This window comes from Sminthopsis crassicaudata, chromosome 3 (assembly GCF_048593235.1).
Source record: "Sminthopsis crassicaudata isolate SCR6 chromosome 3, ASM4859323v1, whole genome shotgun sequence".
NCBI classification, from domain to species: domain Eukaryota; kingdom Metazoa; phylum Chordata; class Mammalia; order Dasyuromorphia; family Dasyuridae; genus Sminthopsis; species Sminthopsis crassicaudata.
The window spans coordinates 101,686,304-101,708,796 of NC_133619.1; the positions used below are offsets into that span (position 1 = coordinate 101,686,304).

The 22,493-nt window shown below is 34.5% G+C and overlaps 2 pseudogenes; both read right to left on the bottom strand.

The window, feature by feature from the left end:
* Positions 1-6,477: 6,477 nt before the first annotated feature.
* Positions 6,478-20,269, bottom strand: LOC141561899 (E3 ubiquitin-protein ligase RNF19A pseudogene; annotated as a pseudogene).
* A 41-nt stretch (positions 20,270-20,310) lies between these two features.
* Positions 20,311-22,100, bottom strand: LOC141561900 (E3 ubiquitin-protein ligase RNF19A pseudogene; annotated as a pseudogene).
* Positions 22,101-22,493: the final 393 nt, after the last annotated feature.

The window sequence follows — 22,493 nt, forward strand, 5'->3', positions numbered from 1 at the left end:
AAGGTGGTCTAGGTGTACCTGATCTAAAGCTATATTATATAGCAGCAGTCACCAAAACCATTTGGTACTGGCTAAGAAATAGACCAGTCAATCAGTGGAACAGATTAGGTACAAAGGACAAAAAAGGGAACATCTATACTAAACTAGTCTTTGACAAACCCAAAGATACCAACCTTAGAGATAAAAATTCATTATTTGAAAAAAACTGTTGGGAAAACTGGAAATTAGTATGGCAGAAATTAGATATGGATCCACACTTAACCCCATATCCCAAGATAAGATCAAAATAGGTCCATAATTTAGCCATAAAGAATGAGATCATAAATGGATTAGAGGAACAGAGAATAGTCTACCTCTCATACCTGTGGAGGAGGAAGGAATTTATGACCAGAGGAGAACTAGAGATCATTATTGATCACAAAATAGAAGATTTTGATTACACCAAACTAAAAAGTTTCTTACAAACAATGCTAATGCAAACAAGATTAGAAGGGAAGTAACAAATTGGGAAAATATTTTTACAGTTAAAGGTTCTGATAAAGGTCTCATTTCCAAAATATATAGAGAATTGACTTTAATTTATAAGAAATCAAACCATTCTCCAACAGATAAATGGTCAAAGGATATGAACAGACAATTCTCAGATGATGAAATGGAAAATATATCCACTCATATGAAAGAGTGTTCCAAATCACTACTGATCAGAGAAATGCAAATTAAGACAACTCTGAGATACCACTACACACCTGTCAGATTGGCTAAGATGACAGGAACAAATAATGATGAATGTTGGAGGGGCTGTGGGAAAACTGGGACAGTAATACATTGTTGGTGGAGTTGTGACAGAATCCAGCCATTCTGGAGAGCAATTTGGAACTATGCCCAAAAAGTTATCAATCTGTGCATACCCTTTGATCCAGCATTGCTGGTATTGGGCTTATATCCCAAAGAAATACTAAAGAGGGGAAAGGTACCTGTATGTGCCAAAATGTTTGTGGCTAGAAACTTGAAGATGAATGGATGTCCATCAATTGGAGAATGGTTGGGTAAATTATGGTATATGAAGGTTATGGAATATTATTGCTCTGTAAGAAATGACCAGCAGGATGAATACAGAGAGGTTTGGAAAGACTTACATCAACTGATGCTGAGTGAAATGAATAGAATCAGAATATCGCTGTATACTTCAATGTTGTATGAAGATGTATTCTGATGGAAGTGGATATCTTCAACATAAGAAGATCCAACTCACTTCCAGTTGATCAATGATGGACAGAAACAACTACACCCAGAGAAGGAACACTGGAAAGTGAATGTAAATTGTTAGCACTACTGTCTATCTATCCAGGTTACTTATACCTTCGGAATCTAATATTTAACGTGCAATAAGAAAATGGGATTTACACACATATATTGTATCTAGCTTATACTGTACCACATGTAAAATGTATGGGATTGCCTGTCATCTAGGAGAGGGAGGAGAAGGAGGGAGGGGATAATTTGGAAAAATTAATACAAGGGATAATGTTATAAAAATTATTCATGCATATATATATTATAATAAATTATAATTATAATTATAAAAAAAATTCTTGTTTTTCCTCCCTAATTTAAAATGTATTCCCCATTTAGAAAACATTTTTATTTTTATCATGGAAATATCGTTAATTTTGTCTCATGAAGCTAAAATCACTTCCTGCTCTATAGTGAATAATTGCAATCAGGTTCTGTAAAGGAAAAACATTTAAAATGTAGAATGAAACTCAATTTTCTCAGAGTTTGGGTTACATATGTGTGTATATGTATCTGTATATGTGTCTGTATTTGTGTATCAGACAGAAGAACCATTATATTCTCAAAAGCGTTCTTTTCACATAAACCAATAATAGTTATTGAAAATACTTAAATAAAATACACTGATCTTTTCCATCTTTGAAGTACTAACATCTTCACTAAGAAACTGGTAACCTCATATTTTCCCTCTTGATGATCAATTTTCTATAGGAAAATATCTGAATATTTCTGTGTGTGAGCTGAAATTAATGTTCCAGTTGTAAGTCTCATAAGACTCTAATTGCATAAATTATTTTGTCCTCTTTCTGTGAAATCCTGAACAACTGAAAGCTGAAGTTTTATATTATTTGACTTTAAGTTTCTCATTCTTTAAGTATAAGTGGCATCATTCCTCAGGAATGAAGAATGCTATATGCTAATTATCAGTACCAATGATGATACTCAAATATTGTGCCTTATAAATAACACACTAGTTGAAACACATCATTTTTGTCTCTATTTTTTATGGTGTATTGATAAAATGATTTTTACATGGGATGGAAATCTCTCCATACAATTTCCAACAATGGAAATATATCCCTCTCTCCAAAAAATTGCATTCCATTTACTTTCTTTTTTATTTGCCCCTCCCCTTTTTATTGCGTGGAAAAGATCACCTTTAAATGAAAGAATAGTGATTGAGAGAACTAAGAAAGGTTCTTAGAAAAAGTTATTGAATTATTTTCTATTTGACTACTCTCAGAGTAAAAACATTGGATCCTATTCCCAACTGTAATAGCATCATAATGACATTCCGTATCCCTCTGATCTTTTGGTTTATGCTTCTCTAACCTTCTAGTGAGAGAGAAAAAAAAAAAAAAAAAAAAAAAAAAAAAACCTCAATCTGGATCCATAGATAATTGGCAAATGGCAAAAGGGAGACTCAATTAGCTCAGATTATTAACACAGACATGCTACATCTGTTCATGGCTGAGTCTGTTTGTCCAGAAATATCTATCACATAAATGATGAAAATCAAGTGCTGGCAGATGCTCATCTCTCCCCGCATGACCCTTTCCTCTTTTCTGGCCTGTATTTTGCTTTTTAAGTTTTGAGTTTAAATTAAGACTATTTCTCTTTTGTAAAATATTTGAAGTCAGGATTTATCACACTTGGAAAATAACTTTAAAAAGACATCTGTATATATTTATTTGTATTTTCTGCATTGTGTTTTACTTCTGTTGTGCTAAAGTAATATAGGAAAGAAAAACAATCTGTATTCTTGCCATCCTCTTATAGCCCTGAAGGAAAACCTGCTGGGATTGGATGCAGATGGTTTGATCGCAGAAGGAGAATGTGCCCCCTCTCAGTTGCTTTTTCTGTATGCATGATCAAGCAACAGTCAATAGTTTCATGTGCCTCATTAGCTGTGGTGACAGGAAGAAGTATGATTTTCCCAAAATACCTGCCCTTCCTCCAAGATGAGGCCAAAATGTTGAAAAGGAATCATTGAGAAATGGAATCAGTGTGAGTGTTTCCACAGTAATTTATCCATAGTTTACTTTTATAGTTAAGAATCATATTTTCACAGTGACTTGTCCTTTAATATCCCATGTGGAAGTTGTAATTGAAAAAAATGATCCCATTACTTCAAAATTAACAAAATAAAATCTATTGTTGTCTGATACTAACTGACACTATCTTTTTCTTCAGAAACAGAAAACATGATGAGGTAAAATCCCTGTGACATTATTAAAACAACATTTTTTCACTCTTCTTATTCAAATTCTGCTCTAATACTTAGGTGAAAATAGTTTTATGTGTTTTAAAAGATCTAAAGTAGTCCCAAAAGCTTAGTTAGTCATAAGGTGAATACTTTAAAGAATTTCAATAGTAATAGAACATTTTTTTTAGGGAGAAGTATAGTAACTAGATTAATCTCTACTGAAAGAAAACAATACCTGAGTCACATTTTTGATAATGAGAGACAGATCAGTCACAGAGAAAGAAAAATAGTTTGATATCATATTTCTTGGGATCCTTTTACATTCCATGAGAACCTCAACCCACCACACTCTTATTCCTTTTCTTTCTTCACAACTTTATTCCTGATGAAGATAAGAAACCTTCTGTGTAAGAAGTCTCAATCTTTAGACGTCATGAGTAAGACATAAAAAGCAGTTTATGGTAATTGGAGAACTTTTATAATTAGTGTAACTGAGAAGTGCAGTTATTAAAAAAAAAAAAAGTAGAAGCTATAGGGAAAATATGAACTAGACATCCAGACATCATGAGCATAATGGAAGTTTCCTTAATAAAAGAAAGGTACCATAATTAACTGAAAATATATATTTTTAATATTTAAGAAATTTTGTTTTGGGGCAGCTAGATGGCTCAGTGGATAGGGCACTGGCCCTGAAATCAGAAGGATCTGAGTTCAAATCCAGCCTCAAACTCTTAATATGTACTTGCTGTGTGACATTGGGCAAGTCACTTAACCCCAATTGCCTCAGGAAAAACACACACACACACACACACATACACACACATACACACACATACACACATATGATTTTGATCCAGCAGTGTCTCTACTGGGCTTGTTTCCCAAAGAGTTTCTCAAAAAAGAAAAAGCACCCATGTGAAAAAATATTTGTAACAGCCCTTTTTTTGTGGTGGCAAGGAACTGGAAATTGAGTGGATGCCCATCAGTTGAAGAATGGCTGAATATTATTGTATATGAAGGTTATGGTATAGTGTTCTATAAGAAATGATCAGCAGGATAATATCAGAGAAGTCTGAAGAGACTTCCATGAGCTGTGACTGATTGAAGTGAATAGAACCAAGAGAATATTGTACACAAGCATAGTAAGATTATATAATGATCAATTCCAATGGATGTGGTTCTTTTCAATAGTGAGGTGATTCAGGTCAGTTCCAATAGTTTTATGATGAAGAGAGCCAACTGTACAAAAGAGAGAACTGTGTGTGTGTGCGTGTAGAGCATCACATAGTATTTTAACTTTTTTGTGTTATTTACTTGCTTTTTTCTTTCTCATGTATTTCTTTTTTGATATGATTTTTCTTGTGCAGCATAATAATTATGAAAATGTGTACAGAAGAATTGAATGTGTTTAACACATTATTAGATTACTTATCATCTAGGGAAGGGGTTGGGTGGAAGGGAGGAAGAAAAAAATTTGGGAACACACCGTTTTGCAAGGGAGAGTGGTAAAAACTATGCATATATTTAAAAAATAAAAAAGCTTTCATCTAAAAATAAATAAATAAATAGTGAATCCTATGATTTGAATGTCTCACTTGACATTCCTTATCAGAGAAGTGCATTTTCTGAAAGTTTTTAAGGAATCTTTGGATGTAAGTGAAAGCTATTGGTTAAAAAACTTTATTATAATCATCAGCTAGCTAAGCAGTCTTTCATTATTAGTGGGGTTTTCCAAAGAAGCTTCCTTCCCAGAAAAACTATCAACTTTTTTGTACACAGAAGTTAAAAAGAATAAAATTGGCAACACTAGGAATATACCTTTTATATCTGTATGAGAACCATATTGTATTTTGATTCAATATTTGGAGATGGGCATTGTTTTTGAAACTCACTATTTATAAAAAAAATTTCTTCTAAAGCCTGAGTGAGTCTTTGATAGGCTAATACTTTTTCATTATCATTAGCAATGATAAAATTGTTTACCTAATTACCACAGTCATTTTTGGGTTCTGTATTTATTTATTTATTTATTTATTTATTTATTTATTTATTTATTTATTTTTGTGTTATCCAAGGTGATCAAAGAAGATGTTCTGGAAAACAGCACAATAAAATCCTCATACAATGAGGAACTTAAAACCCCATCTACTATTTAAAATGCTTACAAACAAATGGGGTTTTTATTTTACATTTTGTACATATCTCACCAAAGTTCATTGCTGTGCATATACTTAATAACCATTAAACCTCTTCAGTAACTTGATATAAACATTATACAAAACATACTATGTGCCATGTTTCTCTATTTCAAAGTTCTACAAAAATTGCCAAAACATTGCTCAAAGTGGACAAGTATCCAAACAGTAGTAAGTAAATGAGATGCATTAAGTTCTGTGTGTCCACAATGCATATGACTCAGCCTAAAAGGGGGAAAAATTATGCCTAGTTGTAACTAGATATGTTATAAAGGATATTAGCTATTGTACAATAACATGCAAGGATTCCAGGAGAGTAATGCTTATTTTAAATTGTATCCCTTAGTTGTTTTAAATACATTGTCATTACCCATTTATCAAAAAGTTTTCATAAAATTATTACAGAGTTATATTAGAATTGTATATATCTATTGTAAATTAAGCCAAATTTCCATGTGGATACAGAAGTATGTGCTTTAAAGCAAAGTTTTGTGCAAACATGCACAACTTTAGCTTTCATCTTATGGTTTGTTATTCTGTTGTAATGCATTTTTAAAGCTTTATTCTACTTCACAGTGTAACTAAAACTCACATGAACCATTTTGACTCATTACATTTAAATCTAATTGCATTATTATGAAGAAACAGCTTCTGTGGGTAACTTGAAACTTCCAATAATCACAAGTAGTTCAATCAGTTCTTATAGGAATGTTCATTGGTGAATATCTTACAGTACTGACACATCTAGATTTCATTCAGAATTGTAGTATTTAATTCCATAACTCATTGTGAATCATTGTTATTTGTTTCCTCTAGTCCCTGTTAAAATGGAGATCTATACTAGCTGTTGCCACACTGTTCCCATACTCTTCAATAACATAACTCAATAGTGGAACTTCAGCAGGGGTAGTCAGCAAAGGAAAGTCATTTAGATGGGGAGAATTTTCTAAGTGGTTATTTTTTACCTTAGGAAGAATGTTAACAATATCAAAACATGTATAATATTTATTAGAGCCATGATTCCAAGAAATTTTCATGCTTTCCAAGTCAGAGCAACTGATTTCAGAGAATTACTTGATTGAGAGTTGGCAACAAATGGAATGCTGTCACTGAGAGATGGTGAGTCAAATTCACTAGAGTTCATGCACTATGCTCTAATAAATGCACATCCATATTCTCTCTGGTTTGATCTATTTTCATGCCTTTTTATCTAATTTTACCTTTTAGGTTTTTTTGCTTGCTGTTTCTTTGGACCATTTGGTAGCACTAGATTAACCTTCTGATACATTCCACCCAAAAGACTATCAGCATTACCACAACCAAGAACATTATTACACTGCTTCCACTATTGCGTCAGAAGTTGGATGGCTTTGATTCAGGATGCACTAGTACCTTCATATTATTGCCTTATTTTTTAAATGGGACATAAGGATTTAGGATGGATGCTGATATTGCTTTGGTGCTGGCATTATCACTAACTATTCCCAAACTTACTATGCCAGATTCTCCACATAAACTGTACAGTTCTTCTTTACATAAGCTTGTTCTTTCAGATGATAAAAACAGTGCTTATTATTGCATATTTTATTTTTTTATTTTATAATTATAAAAATTTTGACAGTATATATGCATGAGTAATTTTTTAAATAACATTATCCCTTGTATTCATTTTTCCAAATTATCCCCTCCCTCCCTATACTTTCACCCCTAGATGACAGGCAATCCCATACATTTTACATGTGTTACAATATAACCTAGATACAATATATGTGTGTAAATCCCATTTTCTTGTTGCACGTTAAGTATTAGATTCCAAAGGTATAAGTAACCTGGGTAGAAAGACAGTAGTGCTAACAATTTACATTCACTTCTCAGTGTTCCTTCTCTGGGTATAGTTATTTCTGTCCATCATTGATCAACTGGAAGTGAGTTGGATCTTTTTTATGTTGAAGAGATCCACTTCCATCAGAATACATCTTCATACACCATTGAAGTGTACAGCGATATTCTGGTTCTATTCATTTCACTCAGCATCAGTTGATGTAAGTCTTTCCAAACCTCTGTATTCGTCCTGCTTGTCATTTCTTACAGAGCAATAATATTCCATAACCTTCATATACCATAATTTACCCAACCATTCTCCAATTGATGGACATCCATTCATCTTCCAGTTTCTAGCCAATACGAAAAAAGCTGCCACAAACATTTTGGCCCATGCAGGTCCCTTTCCCCTCTTTAGTATTTCTTTAGGATATAAGCAATAGCAGCAATGCTGGATCAAAGGATATGCACAGTTTGATAACTTTTTGGGCATAATTCCAAATTGCTCTCCAGAATGGTTGGATTCTTTCACAACTCCACCAACAAGGTTTTCCCAATCTGACAGGTGTGTAGTGGTATCTCAGAGTTGTCTTAATTTGCATTTCTCTGATCAGTAGTGATTTGGAACACTCTTTCATATAAAAGGAGAAATCAATAATATTGAAAGTAAAAAAAAAAAAAAAACTATTGAATTAATAAATAAAACCAAGAGTTGGTTTTATGAAAAACCCAATAAAATAGATAAACCTTTGGTAAATCTGATCTTAAAAAGGAAAGAGGAAAATCAAATTGTTAGTCTTACAAATGAAAAGGGGGATCTTTCCACCAATGAAGAGGAAATTAGAGAAATAATAAGGAGTTACTTTGACCAACTTTATGCCAATAAATTTGATAACTTAAGTGAAATGGATGATTTTCTCCAAAAATATAGGCTTCCTAGATTAACAGAGGAGAAGATAAATTGCTTAAATAGTCCCATTTCAGAGTGGAAATTTAATTTCCACTTTGACTTTGGTGCTGGCTGGAGTCATTCTCACAAAAGCTCTGGGGAGCCAGGAAGAGAGATAGGTCTCTACTAAATCTAACTGGGCCACAGAAAAAAGATTCAGGATTTTGAAAGACACAATAGAGAATCTAGACTTTAATTCCTGGCTGCATTTTAGGATTATTGAACATAACTGAAAAGAAGCTCCCCAAAAGATCTGCTCCCAGAGAAGGATTATAATTTAGAGAAACAGAACATCACATTTTACAATTACTATTGCTAATTCCTACCATTTATTCTTTTTTTATCCACTCCTTCCTCAAAAGCATTTTTATTAATTTTATAAGTATAACATTTTTGACAGTACATATGCATAGTTATTTTTTTTTTACAACATCATCCCTTGTACTACCTTTTGTTCCAAATTTTTCCCCTCCTTCCCTCCACCGCCTCCCCTAGATGGCAGGCATTCCCATACATATTAAATATCTTATACTATATCCTAGGTACAATATATATGTGCAGAACTGAATTTTGTTGTTGTTGTTGCAAAGGAAGAATTGTATTTGGAAAATATGAATAATCTGGGAAGAAAAAAAAATGCTCACAGTTTACACCCATTTCCCAGTGTTCCTTTTCTGGGTGTAGCTGATTCTGTCCATCATTTGTCAATTGGAATTGGATTGGCTCTTCTCTATGTTGAAGATATCCACTTCCATCAGAATACATCCTCATACAATATCATTGTTGAAGTGTACAATGATCTCCTAGTTCTACTGGTTTCATTCAGCATCACTTGATGTTAAGTCTCTCCAAGCCTCTCTGTATTCCTCCTGTTGGTCATTTCTTAGAGAGCAAAAATATTCCATAACATTCATATACCATAATTTTCCCAACCATTCTCCAATTGATGGACATCCATACATTTTCCAATTTCTAGCCAATACATAAAGGGCTGCCACAAATATTTTGGCACATACAGGTCCCTTTCCCTTCTTTAGTATTTCCTTGGGGTATTAGCCCAGTAGTACCACTGCTGGGTCAAAGGGTACGCACATTTTGATAACTTTTGGGGCATAATTCCAGATTGCTCTCGAGAATGGTTGGATTCTTTCACAACTCCATCAACAATGCATCAGTGTCCCATTTTTCCCACAGCCCCTCCAACATTCATCATTATTAGTTCCTGTCATGTTAGCCAATCTGACAGGTGTGTAATGATATCTCAGAGATGTCTTAATTTGCATTATTCTGATCAATACTGATTTGGAACACTCTTTCATATGAGTGGAAATAGTTTTAATTTCATCATCTGAAAATTGTCTGTTCAAATCCTTTGACCATTTATCAATTGGAGAATGGCTTGATTTCTTATAAATTAAAGTCAATTCTCTGGATATTTTGGAGATTAGGCCTTTATCCGAACCTATAACTGTAAAAATATTTTCCCAATTTCTTACTTACCTTCTAATTTTGTTTGCATTAGTTTTGTTTGTGCAGAAAGTTTTTAATTTGGTGTAATCAAAATTTTTATTTTGTGATCAATAATGGTCTCTAGTTCTTCCTTGGACACAAACTCCTTCCTCCTCCACAAGTCCGATACATAAACCCCCATGTTCCTCCAATTTATTTATGATTTCCTTCTTTATTCCTAAATCTTGGACCCATTTTGATCTTATCTTAGTATGTGGTGTTAAATGTGGGTCCATGCCTAGTTTCTGCTATACTAATTTCCAGTTTTCCCAGCAGATTTTGTCAAATAATGAATTCTTATCCCAAAAGTTGGGATCTTTGGGTTTATCAAACCCTAGATTGCTATTTTTATTCACTATCTTGCCCTGTGAACCTAACCTATGCCACTGATCAACTAGTCTATTTCTTAGCCAATATCAAATGGTTTTGGTGACTGTTGCTTTATAATACAGTTCTAGATCAGTTACAGCTAGACCACCTTCATTTAATTTTTTTTTCATTACTTCTCTTGAAATTCTCGACCTTTTATTCTTCCATATGAATTCTGTTGTTATTTTTTCTAGGTCATTAAAATAGTTTCTTGGGGGTCTGATTGGTATAGCACTAAATAGATAGATTAGTTTAGGGAGTATTGTCATCTAAATTATATTCGCTCCTCTGAATGTCTTTCCAATTATTTAAATCTAACTTTATTTTTGTTGCAAGTTTTTCGTAATTTTGCTCATATAATTCCTGACTCTCCTTTGGTAGATACATTCCCAAATATTTTAGACTATTGATCGTTATTTTGAATGGAATTTCTCTTTATATCTCTTGCTGTTGGATTGTGTTTGTAATGTATAAAAATGCTGAGGATTTATGTGGATTTATTTTGTATCCCACAACTTTGCTAAAACTCTGAATTAATTCTAATAGCTTTTTAGCAGAGTCTTTGGGGTTCTCTAAGTATACCATCATGTCATCTGCAAAGAGTGATAATTTGATTTCCTCTTTCCCTACTCTAATTCCTTGAATCTCTTTCTCGGCTCTTATTGCCATGGCTAGAATTTCTAGTACTATATTGAATAGGAATGGTGATAGTGGGCAAACTTGTTTCACTCCTGATCTTACAGGGAAAGGTTCTAGTTTATTGCCATTACATATGATGTTTACTGAAAATTTTAAATATATGCTATTTAAATATATGATTTTCTGAAGTTTTTTTGCTAATATCTTATTTAAGATTTTAGCATCAATGTTCATTAAGGAAATTGGTCTATAGTTTTCTTTCTCAGTTTTCAATCTACGTGGTTTAGGTATCAGTACCATGTCTGTGACATAAAAGGAATTTGGTAGGACTCCTTCAATCCCTATGTTTTCCAATACTTTATATACCACTGGAGTTAGTTGTTCTTTAAATGTTTGGTAGTATTCACATATAAATCCATCTGCTCCTGGGGATTTTTCCTTAGGAAGTTGGTTAATAGCTTGTTCTGTTTCTTTTTCTGAGATGGGACTATTTAGGCTACTTACTTCTTCCTCTTTTAATCTGGCCAAGCTATATTTTTGAAGGTATTCTTCCATTTCATTTAAGTTGTCGAATTTATTGGCATAAAGTTGAGCAAAGTAGCTTCTAACTATTGTTCAAATTTCCTCTTCATTAGTGGTGAGTTCTGCCTTTTCATTTTCAAGACTAACAATTTGCTTTTTCTCTTTCCTTTTGTTAATCAGGTTTATTAAGGATTTGTCTATTTTGTTGGTTTTTTCAAAGAACCAACTCTTAGTTTTATTAATTAATTCAATAGTTTTTTTTTTTTTTTACTTTCACTTTTATTAATCTCACCTTTTATTTTTAGAATTTCAAGTTTTGTGTTTGACTGGGGGTTTTTAATTTGTTCCTTTTCTAGTAATTTTAGTTGCAAGCCCAATTCATTGGCCCTCTCTTTCTCTATTTTATGCAAGTAGGCCTGAAGAGATATAAAACTTCCCCTTATTACTGCTTTGGCTGTATCCCACACATTTTGGTATGATGTCTCATTATTTTCCTTTTCTTTGGTGAAGTTATTAATTATGTCTATGATTTGCTGTTTTACCCAATCATTATTTAGTATAAGATTATTTAGTTTCCAATTATTTTTTGGTCTATTTTCCCTTGGCTTTTTGTTAAATGTAATTTTGATTGCATTGTGTTCTGAAAAGGATGCATTTACTAGTTCTGCCTTACTGCATTTGATTTTGAGGTTTTTATGCCCTAGTATATGATCAATTTTTGTATTGGTTCCATGAACTGCTAAGAAGAAAGTATACTCCTTTCTGTCTCCATTTAGCTTTTGCCAAAGATCTATCATATCAAACTTTTCTAGTATTCTATTTTCCTCTTTGACTTCTTTCTTATTTATTTTGTGGTTTGATTTATCTAATTCTGAGAGTGCAAGGTGGAGATCTCCCACTATTATAGTTTTGCTATCTATTTCTTCTTGCAGGTCTCTTAATTTCTATTTTAAGAATTTAGATTCTGCACTCTTGGTGCATATATGTTTAATATTGATACTGTTTCATTATTGATGCTACCCTTTAGCGGGACACAATGCCCTTCATTCCTTATGTCTTTTAATCAGATCAATTTTTGGTTTTGCTTGATCTGAGATGAGGATGGCTACCCCTGCTTTTTTGGCTTTGCCTGAAGTATAGTAGATTCTGCTCCACCCTTTTACTTTTAGTTTGAATGTATCACCCTGTTTCAGGTGTGTTTCTTGTAAACAACATATCATAGGATTCTGACTTTTAATCCACTCTGCTAACCAAATCCTCTTTATGGGGTAGTTTACCCCATTCATATTTATGGTTTGAATGACTAATTCTATATTGCTTGCCATCCTATTAACCCCTGCTTATGCTTTTCCCCTTTCCTTCCATCTTACACCAGTATTAAACTTGTGAACACCACTTGCTTTTTACAGCCCTTCCTTTTTAGTATCCCTCCTCCACCTTAAAGTTCCTCCCCTTATTTTACCCCTTTTCCTTACAGTTTCTGTATTCCCTTCCCCTTAGCTTATTCCTTCCCTCTCATTTTTCAATGAAGTGGAAGAAGTTTCACCATAAAATTCATCTCCCTCCTTTCTTTTTCTCAGATATAAAAGGTTACCTTTGCCTCTTTATGAGATGTAGTACGACCACTTTACACTTTTTTATGATATAATTTCCTTTCCACCTCTAATTTCTAGGACAAATTATACATATGTTCTTTACATGTTTATATGGCAGAAGTATAGTTCTCAAGATTTCTTTTTACCTTTTTTAGAAATCTCTTGAGTTCTGTATTTGAAGATCAAACCTTTTATGTAGGTCGGTTTTTTTCATCAAATATAGATGGAATTCATTTATTTCGTTAAATGTCCATCTTCTTCCCTGGAAAACGATGCTCATTTTTGCTGGGTAAGTTATTCTTGGCTGTATACCAAGATCCTTAGCCTTTCGGAATATCATGTTCCAGGCCCTTTGTTCTTTTAATGTGGATGCTGCTAGATCCTGGGTTATCCTTATTGTGGCTCCTCCATATCTGAATTGCTTTTTTCTAGCAGCTTCCAATATCTTTTCCTTCGTCTGATGGTTCTTGAAGTTGGCCACTATATTTCTTGGCGTTTTGTTTTAGGGTCCCTTTCAGTAGGTGATCAATGAATTTTTTCAATGTCTATTTTACCCTCTGTTTCCAAAACATCTGGGCAGTTCTCTTTGATAATTTCCTCGAAAGTAGTGGCCAAGCTCTTTTTTTCCTCACATTTTTCAGGGAGTCCAATTATTCTCAAATTGTCTCTCCTGGATCTGTCTTCCAGGTCTGTTGTCTTTCTAACAAGGTACTTGACATTCTTTTAAATTGTTTCATTTCTCTGGTTTTGCTTGACTACCTCTTGGTTTCTCCTTGAGTCATTCATTTCTACTTGGTTGAGTCTAATTTTCAATGATGTATTTTCTTCACTCCCTTTTTTTATATCTTTTTGTAATTGTCCAATTGTGTTTTTATCTTCTATGGACTTTTTTTTCCCATTTTATCCATTTTATTTTTTAGAGAGCTGATTTCTTTATCCAGCTCACTAATCCTGTTTTCCTTGGAGTTGTTTGCCTTTTCTAATTCACTAATTTTATTTCTCAATGATTTGATCTCTTTATCCACTCTGGATGACTTCTCCAGGCTCTCTTTCCAAGCTTTCCTTTCCTTTTCCCATTTCTCTTCTAGCTCTCTTGTGAGAGCCTTTTTGATTTCCTCTGTGAGGTTCTTTTGTATTGAGGAGCAGAACATATCGCCTTTAGGGGATTCCTCTGGAAACAGTCTGATTTTAGTCTCCTCAGTATTTGAAGTCTGCTCTCTCTCCATACAGAAGCTGTCAATTGTTAGAGCCCCTTTGAATTTTTTGTTCATTTTGTCCAAGAGCTGAATCGAAGAAAACAAATTGATAAGAGAAACAATTGGTCTGTTTTTTGGGGGATGGGGCTGGATGGTGTTAATGGGCTTCCTCTACAGACTGGGGGTAGGGCAGCAGAGAGCCACTAACAGAACAGTGATGGCTGCACCGTGTCTGGGCTTTGAGGCTCTGAGAAAGAGCTGAGTCACTCCAGGTGGGGGTTGGGGGTAGCCAGGTTCTGAGAGACACTAGCTTTCTGGGATTTTAATCTTAACCTCAGGTGTTTACACCCTCTCCCTGCTCCTGGCTTCCTGCCAAGACAAAATATCCACACTGGGGTAAAAGTCTTTTTGCAGCAAAGGCAGAGATTGTAGCCCTCCCACCTCTGGTCTGAGCTGTGTAAGCTGTCTGTCTCACTGTGGCTGCCTGCCCTCAGTCTTTGTCCAGTCTGTTCCACCCTCCCCCTAGCAAACACAGACCATTTCTGGTGAATTTCAAGGATGTCTTCTCTTGGTGATTATTTGTGGGTTTCTTTTCTGGTCAAGCATTAACTCTGAGGCTTGTCATCAAGTAAGTTCTGAAAGAAAACACAGAGCTTAAGCAGCTGTCTGTCTCTACACCGCCATCTTGCCTGGAAGTCCTCAAATGCTTTTTCTGCATCTATTGGGATGATCATATGGTTTTTATTAATTTGATTATTAATATGGTCAATTATACTAATAGTTTTTATAATATTAAACCAGCCCTGCATTCCTGGTATAAATCCTAGTTGATCATAATATATTATCCTGGGAATGATTTTCTGAAGTCTTTTTGCTAATATCTTATTTAAGATTTTAGCATCAATATTCATTAAGGAGATTGGTCAATAGTTTTTTTTTTTTTTTTTTTTTCTCAGTTTTCAATCTACATGGTTTAGGTATCAGTACCATGTCTGTGTCATAAAAGGAATTTGGTAGGACTCCTACAATCCCTATTTTTTCAAATAGTTTATATAACATTGGGGCTAATTGTTCTTTAAATTTTTGGTGGAATTCAGATGTAAATCCATCTGCTCCTGGGGATTTTTTCTTAGGGAGTTGGGTAATAGCTTGTTCTATTTCTTTTTCTGAGATGGGACTATTTAGGCTACTTACTTCTTCCTCTGTTAATCTGGGCAAGCTATATTTTTGAAGGTATTTTTCCATTTCATTTAAATTATCGAATTGATTGGCATAAAGTTGAGCAAAGTAGCTCCTAACTATTGTTCCAATTTTGTCTTCATTAGTGGTGAGTTCTCCCTTTTCATTTTCAAGACTAACAATTTGCTTTTCCTCTTTCCTTTTTTAAATCAGATTTTCTAAGTGTTTGTATATTTTGTTGGTTTTTTCAAAGAACCAACTCCTAGTTTTATTTATTAATTCAAAAAAATTTTTTTTTACTTTAAATTTTATTAATCACACCTTTTATATTTAGAATTTCAAGTTTTGTGTTTGACTGGGGGGTTTTAATTTGTTCCTTTTCTAGCAATTTTAGTTGTAAGCCCAATTCGTTGGACCTCTCTTTCTCTATTTTATGCAAGTAGGCCTGAAGAGATATAAAACTTCTCCTTATTTCTGCTTTGGCTGTATCCCACACATTTTGGTATGATGTCTCATTATTTTCCTTTTCTTGGGTGAAGTTATTAATTATGTCTATGATTTGCTGTTTTACCCAATCATTCTTTCGTATGAGATTATTTAGTTTCAATTATTTTTTGGTCTATTTTCCCCTGGCTTTTTATTAAATTTAATTTTGATTGCATTGTGGTCTGAAAAGGATGCATTTACTGTTTCTGTCATACTGCATTTGATTTTTAGGTTTTTATGTCCTAATATATGATCAATTTTTGTATAGGTTCCATGAACTGCTAAGAAGAAACTGTACTCCTCTCTCTCCATTTAGCTTTTGCCAAAGATCTATCATATCAAACTTTTCTAATATTCTATTTACCTCTTTGATCTTCTTTCTTATTTATTTGGTGGTTTGATTTAGGATGTGGTTTGATTTAGGATAGTTATTGCTTGATTTGAGATGAGGAGGGCTACCCCTGCTTTTTTTGGCTTTACCTGAAGCATAGTGAATCTTCTCAACCTTTTTAATTTTATTTTGAATGTAACACTGTTTCAGGTGTGTTTCCTGTAAACAACATATACTAGGATTCTGGCTTTCAATCCAGTCTGCTAACTGCTTCCTTTTTATGAGGGAGTTTATCCCATTCACATTTACGGTTAGAATGACTAATTCTATATTGCTTGCCATCCTGTTGACCCTTGCCTATGCTTTTCTCCTTTCCTTCCCTCTTACCCCCCTACCCAGTACTAAACTTGTGAACACCACTTGCTTTTTACAGCCCTTCCTTTTTAGTATCCCATCCCCACCTTAAAGTTTCTCTTCCTATTTTATTCCTTTTTCTCACAATTTCTGTATGCCCTTCCCCTTAGCTAACTCCTTCCCTCTCATTTTTCAATTAAGTGGAAGAAGTTTCACCATAAAACGATTATGTCTATTGATACACACTCTGTTCATCCCCCTCCTTTTTTTCTGTCAGATATAATAGGTTACCTTTGCCTCTTCATGAAATGTAGTACCACCACTTTACCAATTTTTATAATTCCCTTTCTACCTCTAGTTTCTAGGACAAATTATACATGTGTTCTTTACATATCCTTATGTCAGAAATATAGTTCTCAAGATTTCTTTTTACCTTTTTAGAAATCTCTGGAGTTCTGTATTTGAAGATCAAACATTTTATGTAGTCGTGGTTTTTTCATCAAAAATAGATGGAATTCATTTATTTCATTAAATGTCCATGTTCTTCCCTGGAAAATGATGCTCATTTTTGCTGGGTAAGTTATTCTTGGCTGCATACCAAGATCCTTAGCCTTTCGGAATATAATATTCCAGGCCCTTCATTCTTTTAATGAGGACGCTGCTAGATCCTGGGTTATCCTTATTGTGGCTCCTCCATATCTGAATTGCTTTTTTCCAGCAGCTTCCAATATCTTTTCCTTTGTCTGATGGTTCTTGAACTTGGCCATTATGTTTCTTGGCGTTTTGATTTTAGGGTCCCTTTCAGTAGGTGATCAATGAATTTTTTCAATGTCTATTTTACCCTCTGTTTCCAAACGTCTGGGCAGTTCTCTATGATAATTTCCTGGAATATAGTGGCCAGGTTCTTTTTTTCCTCACATTTTTCAGGGAGTCCAATTATTCTCAAATTGTCTCTCCTGGATCTGTTTTCCAGGTCTGTTGTCTTTCCAATAAGGTACTTGACATTCTTTTCAATTGTTTTTTTTTTTTTTTTTTTTTTTTCCTGGTTTTGCTTGACTACTTCTTGTTTTCTCCTTGAGTCATTCATTTCTACTTGTCCAAGCCTAATTTTCAATGATATATTTTCTTCACTCACATTTTTATATCTTTTTGTAATTGTCCAATTTAGTTTTTAAGTGAGTTTTTTCTTCTATGAAATTTTTTTCCATTTCATCCATTTTATATTTTAGAGAGCTGTTTTCTTTTTCCAGCTCACTAATCCTGTTTTTCTTGGAGTTGTTTAAGTTTTCTAATTCACTAATTTTATTTCTCAATGATTTCTTTTCTTTATCCACTCTGTCTTTAAATGTGTGGAATGAGTTCTCCAGGCTTACTTTCCAAGCTTCCCTTTCCTTTTCCCATTTCTTTTCTAGCTCTCTTGTGAGAACCTTTTTGATTTCCTCTATGTATTGAGGAGTAGATCATATCCCCCTTAGGAGATTCCTCTGGAGAAAATCTACTTTTAGTGTCCTCAGTATTTGAAGTCTACCCTCTCTCCATACAGAAGCTGTCAATGGTTAGAGCCCTTTTGAATTTTTTGTTCATTTTGTCAGAGCAGAATCAAATAAAACAAATTGACAAGAGAAACAATTAGTCTGTTTTTTTGGGGGCGATGGGGCTGGATGGTGTTACCATGCTTCCTCTATAGACTTTGGGAGACAGCATAGAGGCACTTATAGGACAGAGATGGCTGTGCTGTGTCTGAGCTCTGAGGTTCTGAGAAAGAGCTGAGTCACTCTGGGTGGGGGTGGGGGTGGCCGGTCCCTAGAGATGCTAGCTTTCGGGTTTTTATTCTTCACCTTTGGTAATTACACCTTCTCTGCTGCTCCTGGCTTGCTGCCAAGAGGGAACATCCACACTGGGGTAAAAGTCTTTTTACAGAAACAGAAGAGATTGTACCTGTCCCCCATCTGCTCTGAGCTGTGTGAGCTTCCTGTCTTGCTCTTACTGCCTGCCCTCTGTGTGAGCCCAGTCTGTTCGTCCCCTCCCCCAGGCAAACACAGACCTTTTCTGGTGAATTTCAAGGATGTCTTCTGTTGATGATTATTTGTAGGTTTCTTTTCCTGTCAAGCATTAACTGCGAGGCTTGTCATGAAGTAAATTCTGAGAGAAAATGAGGAGCTCAAGCCGCTGTCTGCCTCCACGCTGCCATCTTGGTCAGAAGTCCTCCTCAAAAGTATTTTGCTACTAACACTTCCCTCCCCCAATATGCCTTTCCCATATCCCATTCTCCTCTTATTTTCCAACAATGTAATGTGGATTTCTATGCCCTTATTGAATATGTAAGTTATTTCCTATTTGAACTAATTCTGCTAGGAATAGATTTATTCATTCCCCCTTTTCCCCCTTCTTCCTCCATTGTAAAATCTTTTTTCTTGCCTCCTTTTTTATGGCAAATAATTTGCACCATTCCACTTTTCCTTCCTCTTTCTCCCAGTACCTTTCTCTTTCATTCCTTAATTTCAAAAATTTTTTAAATAAAAATTATTCCTTTATATTCAACTCATATCCGTCATCTATTTATATATTTCCTTCTAACTGCCAAAATAATAATAAGAATGTTCTAATGAGTTAACTCTTCATTAAAGTTGTATTTCTGGGATGGAGGGTTACTGTCCCCAAACTTAGGAGTTTTATACAGCTGTTTTCCCAAAATCCTTCTAGGAATCTGACCACAAGCTCTCTTTTGGGCCATGGAGTTATTAGGTATGTCCTCATCTCTCTCTCTCTCTCTCTCTCTCTCTCTCTCTCTCTCTCTCTCTCTCTCTCACTCTCTCTCTCTCTCTCTCTCTCTCTCTCTCTCTCTTTATATATATATATATATATATATATATATATAAATATTTATTTTTATTTATTTATTTATATTTATATATAAATATAAATATATATATATATATATATATATATATAGAGAGAGAGAGAGAGAGATATGGATATAGATATATAGATATATAGATATAGATATAGATATAGATATAGATATAGATATAGATATAGATATAGATATAGATATAGATATGTAAGATCTAGTATTCTGGTAGCAGCTTGTTGGGATTGCAAACCAGACTCCCAATCTTTTGCTACTGACCTTTTGAATCCTCCCTGGTAGCCCTGGGCTAAGAGGTCCAGAAGCACTGCTGCTGATTCAGAAGTCTTGCATTGCTGATACTTGGGTCTGGGCCAGGGCTAGGGCCAGGGCTTGTTCTGGGCTGGGATCTCACTGGCTCAGTTTTCACCCTGATTCCATAGACCTTTTCTACTTACCTTCCAGATCCTCTTTGTTGTCTCTTGGCTGAGAGGTCAGGAATTCACCAATAGTATCACTGCTTCAGAGGAAGGCCTGGGGCTGGGACTATGTCTGTGGCTGTCCTTGCATTCTCTGCACTGGGACCACACACTGGACTGTCATCATGCTGTCACAGGCCTTTTGTGCTGAGCTTCTGAATTGCCTTTGTCTGAATAATGTTCTACTTCATCTTTTTGGTTGTCCTGATGCTCTAGAATTTATTTAGATCCATTATTTAAATGGATTTGGGATGGTTGGTGAGGGAGGTTGGGCAAGTTCCTGTCTTTACTTCACCATCTTGGTTCTGCCACTTCCATAACCTCCACTTTGCAAAGATTTCATAAACATAAGACAATAATAATAGTAATGTCAATACCTATAGTTACTGCAATTGCTACTGGAGATACCATTAAAGATAATGTTACACCATCTACTATGGCCAACTTCCATTTGTGTTTTGAAATATCCTTGCCTTCATTCAATTATGAATGTTATGTCCACCATGCACAGATTCCAATAATCATTGCAGGAAGCAGCAATGCCAACTATTAAAGCAATTCCTACAGGAGTACAAATGAGTGTTTCCAGCTGTCACAGTATTTTCTTACAGTTTCAAGTTCTATCCTCAAGAAGTTCATTCTGATGGACTTTAATAATGTAAATCTCAGATCTCCTTCATACATAATCGACAAGCCTTACAACCACACACAGCATATGTCAAGTGACTGGAACTTCCATATCCATCTTTCTTATCTATGCAGCACACAATATGGATATGATTTTATATCTTTAGCTGCTGCTCCAGATTCTTGGCTACACATAATACAAGAAGAAAATATTGTTTTCAGACATGGGCTCTGGGTTCTCTGCAGTTGGGCAGCATCACAGGTTTGGTTTGGATGCCATATTTGTTTACAATTGCAGCAGAGCTCTGTTCCACCATCTTCACATCAACAAGTCTGGACAGTTGGTAAAGCCAAATGCCATCACAATATAACTACATTGTGGAGCTAGGCACCACCTATAGTCAGGATCTATAACAAGCCACCATTAAAGCAGAAACTCTTCATAATTTTCCATCAAGATATGGAGAGTAAATCTTTCAGATAATTCTGGGCATCTGATTTTAACTCTATTTTCAGAGATTTCAATTCTCAGATATTGTTATGAGCAACTCACATAAAATCTATGTTGAAAAAGATTATTATATCAAGAAATCTTTCCTTAGAATGACACAAAAAGCACAAAGGACCCTCCATAAATTCTCCCTTTTGTTTGCTGTGAAACAAAATTTCATTATTAGAGGAGGTAGATGTATACATGGAGAAAATGATGTTCTTATCAGTGTATATTTAAGTGTGTATATTTTCAATACTTGCGATTCTGTCTACACCATTACTGAGATTATTTGATGTAGATTTGCTATCTTTGTTCTTCCTAAAGTAACTTATTTAAATCACCTTTTTTTGGGGTGCTATTTTGAAACTCACAGACAAGATCCTGATCTGACCCTATTTGCCAGTGCAAAGTCATATCTAAAATAATCAGTAAAACGGAGTCAAGATCACTGTTCACACACACTTCTCATCATCATATTTAGTGAGAAGGCATTATTTTTGTCATTGCATTAAGGTTTGTCCATGAGGTGGGATAATCCTTCTTAGTTCCTGCTGAAATATCTTCTCAACAGTTTTAATTTCTAAGCAACTGTTCATATAGATTTTCTTTTTTGGTTGAAGTCTATCATCATCTAAAATAGATATATTTGCCAAAGTAATATCATTTCCTGTCTTCAGCTGTGCGGATGTGTATTGCTTTGAATTTATGCATGTTCCTTCAGTTAACAAAGAAGTAACTTCTTAAAACTTCAACTCCAGTGTGACAGCAGTGGACTGGGATTGTCTATTGGAGGTCAGGCTCATCTCCCAGCATTGCTGGCAGAAGTAACTGTTGCTGCTGCAAGACATACAGAAGCAAGAGATCCTACAAGCTCAGGCACCTGACAGATACAGAAGTGAAATTGGTTTGGAGGAGGGTTCCAGGAAGCCATTTCCTGGACTCCTCCATGTTGGGCTGGCTCTTCTTGATCAGAGAATTTCCTATGTTTATTAAATTCAAAAAGGTTCATGAATTAATTATTACTTCTTACTCTGGCTATTGAGCCAAGACACTACCTTTCACAATTATGCATTTTTATTAGTAATATTCTGATCTCAATTCATATCTATCATTCATCTCTCCATTTTCCAAATTTTGACTCTTTGGAAATTGTTTTTCCTAATCTCTACATGCATACAGTGTTATTAAAAGAAACAAAAAAAGGGGGAAAGAGTTTTGTTTTGTTTTCTTTTGGTTTTGTTGTTGTTGTTGTATTTTAATGACAGAAAGCATTTTGAGGTCTTCACAAGCATTTTATAATTTTCCAGACTGCTTCCTTTCTTAACTTATCTGAATAGAGAATAACACATTTTTTTGAAGAAATTTTATTTTTTATTTTTTTAAATTTTTTGAAATGTATAGT